The following is a 4,507-nucleotide window of genomic DNA, read 5'->3' as shown; positions in this document are numbered from 1 at the left end:
GTGTTGGTGATAAAGTCCGTGAATGGGTGGCGGCGTCTGGGCTGGTGAAGGTGGGGCATGTGGGGCGGGGGTGGGTGGTTGATCATAGCAGGAAAGGTGGAGGTGATGTTGTGAGGAGGAATGTGGGTTGTGGGAAGATATTGTGGGTTGTAGGGTGGGATATGTGTGGTATGGAGGGCGGTGGGTATGTTGTAGGGGGCGTGGGTGGTGGGGATGGTGGGGGCGGGAGTTGGGGGTGCGGTGAGCCCCGGTTGACCGGATGGAAAGTTATGGGGATGGGTAGAGGTAATGGGTGTCTGTTGGGTGGTGGTGAAGGTGTGGGGGGTGGGATTGTATTCACTTTCTTCCTCTGTAGGCTGGAAAGCCGGAGACTTCACAGCTTCAGAGGTTTCTTTGGCTTTTCCCTTCAGGTTGGGATCCGCCTCGATCCTTCGCCTGAGGCGAGAGTTCTCTTGTCTCAGCGCCTCCATTTCTTCAGCATTACGCTTCTTCAGGTTTGCGAGTTCTTGTTGCATCTTTACCTGGCCGTCTAGGATGGCGGCCAAGTCAGGGGTGATGCTGGGAGGTCCAGAGGGACCAACGTCTGCTTGCTTGTTCGCTCCAGCTCTGTTGCGGGTAGAAACCATCTTCAGAGAAAAAACGGGTACTAAAGGTGTTCGTCTTGTGCCCCACGGTGGGCGCCAATTGTTCCTGCAGAGAACAAATAAGATAGGTTAGGCACAAGCGTCACCTTACCATGTAGTCCGCTATCTTCTCAGTTGGCCTCTTCCCGGTCGATACATGTCAGCTTGAACCCAGGAGGGGTTACCTGCAGAAGAGTCTCCAAAGCTCAAGTAAGTCAAAGCTCTCAGAGAGTCAAATCAGTGATTAATGAATGCGTACCTTTAAATGATGGGGTCCACGCGTATTTATAGAGCATTAATGACGTTTGACTATTTCATGGGTTGAGCCTTGACTTGGGCTCTAGGTGGGGCTTGCGAGTGGGCCAGGGCCCAAACCCAGGCCCTTAAGATTTATTGAATGCGGGGGCTTCATCATACTGAGTGTATTGAAGTTTACTTATTTGGTCGAGTTTGGCTAGGTACGGTACAATTTTCATACTGATAACATGGCTCAACCTCCTCCACCTCATGAGAGAACCATGAGTGAGCTCACTGCACCAAAGTTCACTTATGATAGTTTATGCATTCAATACCTTTAGGAGGAAGTTCCATATGTGCTAAAAATTGGTTTAATACACTTGTTGCTAAAGTTTCATGGTCTTACAGGTGAGGACCCGTGCAAACACTTGAAGCAGTTTCATGTCGTGTGTTCCACCATGAAGCCTGCAGATGTCCAGGAGGACCATGTATACTTGAAGGCTTTCCCTCATTCGTTGAAGGGTAATGCGAAAGACTGGTTGTACTACCTTGCACCCAGGTCCATCACGAGCTGGGATGACCTGAAGAGATTGTTCCTTGCCAAGTTCTTCCCTACTTCAAGGACAATAGCCATAAGGAAGGAAATTTCTGGCATCAAGCAGCAATCTGGGGAGACCCTCTATGAGTACTAGGAGAGGTTCAAGAATCTCTGTTCAAGCTGCCCACACCATCAGATATTTGAACATCTCCTTCTGTGGTATTTTTATGAAGGCCTACACCACATGGATCGAAATATGATTGATGCCGCAAGTGGTGGTGCTCTTGGTAACATAACCCCAGCTGTAGTCAAACAACTAATAGAGAACATGGCTTCAAATTCTCAACAATTTGGCGAAAGGAGTGATGCCATAGTTGTTAGAGGTGTTCATGATGTAGGGGCAACCCAGTACACGAAGAAGTTGGAAAGTAAAATTGATGTTCTTACCACACTGGTCAACCAACTTGCTTCCAATCAGAGAGCTCCAGCTGCAAGAGTTTGTGGCCTTTGTACATCTGTTGATCATTTTACAGACTTTTGCCCAGCATTGCAACAACATGCTGCTGCTTCTTCTTCTACACCAGTGGATACCCTTCAGGCCTGTGCAGCTAATCTTTTCAACAACAATAGGCCCCAACATCAACAACAAAACCACCATGATTTTTCAACAAACATATATAATCCAGGATGGAAGAATCACCCTAATTTGAGATGGGGAAACCACGGAAACCAAGGCAACCAGCAGCAACAAAACCAACCATTTCAAAATGTGCAGCCACCTCCACAACAAAGAGCTGCACCTGCACAGGCTGCTCCGGTTCCACCTGTACACACACCAGCTCTTGCTGCAGCACCTGCACCTTCTTCTTCTACTTCATTGGAGGAGTTGGTCAGGATGATGACCCTTCAAAATATGCAATTCCAGCAGGAGACTAGGGCCTCAATCCAGAGTTTGACAAATCAAATAGGGCAGATGGCCACTCAGCTAAACCAAGCACAGGCTCAGAATTTTGACAAGTTGCTATCACAGACGGTGGCGAATCCACAAAATGTGAGTGCCATTACATTGAGATCTGGGAAGAACATTGAAGTTCCCAGTCCTGAGCATACACCTCAAAAGGAAGTCGACCCTGCCACACTTCAGAGAAAGCGTGATGCTCATGCAGGTCCTTCCACCTCTATTGTTGCACCTTCCATACCTCTCCCTTTCCCTCCAAGAGCCATTCCAAGCAAAAAGATGGAAGAGGTTGACAGGGAGATCTTAGAAACATTTAGGAAGGTGGAGGTGAACATACCTCTGTTGGATGCCATTAAACAGATTCCCAGATATACAAAGTTTTTGAAGGAGCTATGCACGCACAAGAGGAGGCTAAAGGGGAACGAAAAGATCAGCATGGGGAGAAATGTGTCAGCATTGATAGGTAAATTTGTTCCTCAGATTCCTGAGAAGTGAAAGGACCCAGGTACATTTTGTGTACCTTGCATCATAGGTAACAATAAATTTGAAAATGCAATGCTTGATCTTGGTGCTTCAATAAATGTAATGACGTTGTCTATTTTTAAATCTCTTTCTCTTGGACCCCTGCAACCTACGGGTGTGGTGATTCAGTTGGCAAATAGAAGTGTTGCCCACCCCGCAGGTTTGGTTGATGATGTTTTGGTTCGTGTTGGTGAATTGATTTTCCCTGCTGATTTTTACATTCTTGATATGGAAGAGGGATTTTCACATGCTTCTGCACCAATCATTTTAAGCAGACCATTTTTGAAAACTGCACGAACCAAGATTGATGTCCATGCAGATACTTTGTCCATGGAGTTTGATGATATTGTTGTGCAATTTAACATTCTGGATGCCATGAAACATCCTTCTGAGGATCACTCTGTTTTTCACATGGATATTATTGATGATGTTGTTGATGGACTTATTTCTGATTTCCACGCTTTGCATGCATTAAAACATTCATTTGTGTCTGAGTTATTTGAATTTGCATGCATTGATGTTCTTGATTCTGATTTTGATGTTGATTATGATGTGGATGATGTTGAATTTGAATATGTTGAGTTTGACTCACTAGGTGCTTCAGATAGAGATCCTCTCCTCTATATTGTCAGAATGGTCTAATCTTTTTTTCAAAAAGTCAAATTTGCAAAAAGAATTTGGTTTCCCGAGTCGGGACCCTCCACATGGTAACGGTCACCGAATACTGACCCTCTCCTATGGATTAGTCTAATATTATTTTTCAAAAATTAAAAAAATATGGTTTTTAGGTCGAACCCTCTACATGGTAATGGTCATCGATTATTTTGGATATAGACCCTTTCCTCAAGATTGGTCAAATTTGTTTTTTTTCCAAAAAGTAAAAAAAAATGGTGTGTTGGATGGAGACCATCTACTTAGTAATGGTTACCTAGTTCCTTTCGTTTAGATATAGACCATCTCCTTTGGAATGGTCAAGTTTGTCTTTAAATTTGTCTTCTTTTGAAACCTGAACGAAATTATTGTTTTTATCTTTACTTATCTTTTACTACAATAATATGAAAAAGTCAAAATTTAATATTATCTAGTATAATCTAAATAAAGAAAGGCAGTTGTCAACATCCAATTTTGTCCGGGTAATAAATTTTTTCAAAAAACAATGCAAAAAAGAATAAATGTTTTTTAGTTAATGGTAAATAAAAAAAAAGGTGAAATAAAATTTTTTCAAAGACTTTCAAACTTTAATTTTAGTAAAAAAAAAGAGAGAGATAAAAATAAGAAGGAAAAAAGAAGAAGGAAGAGCGCAATTTGTTTAATTATCACACTCTTTTTCTTGAGCCCACAACTCAACATATCTTCTACCCTTTTTCTCATAGAGAAATTAGTTATATGATTCTAATAATTAAAAGCAATATCTTTCTTAGTTTTGAAATGGTGATTTATGCCAAGAAGGAGGGGGTTTGAATTGGCTATTTAAAACTTTTTTGAAAGCTTAAAACTCTTATCAATTGAATTAAATAGACTGGAAAGTTATGATGTAAAAGCAGCAGACTAGTACACTTTCAATTGGTTAAAAAATAAAACAGTAGACTAATTTGTTCTTAAGCAATGAAACAATCAATTAAAAACGCA

General features: G+C 42.1%; 1 non-coding gene across 1 annotated transcript; it reads right to left on the bottom strand.

Moving 5' to 3' along the window:
- Window positions 1-1,489: 1,489 nt before the first annotated feature.
- LOC114195718 lies at window positions 1,490-1,596 on the bottom strand. The gene has a single exon (XR_003606551.1). It is a non-coding gene; the product is annotated as a small nucleolar RNA R71 (small nucleolar RNA).
- Between the last annotated feature and the right edge of the window lie 2,911 nt (window positions 1,597-4,507).

Source organism: Vigna unguiculata, chromosome 8 (genome assembly GCF_004118075.2).
Source record: "Vigna unguiculata cultivar IT97K-499-35 chromosome 8, ASM411807v1, whole genome shotgun sequence".
NCBI classification, from domain to species: domain Eukaryota; kingdom Viridiplantae; phylum Streptophyta; class Magnoliopsida; order Fabales; family Fabaceae; genus Vigna; species Vigna unguiculata.
Note: the sequence above shows the minus strand (reverse complement) of the source record. Positions and strands in the feature narration are given on the sequence as shown.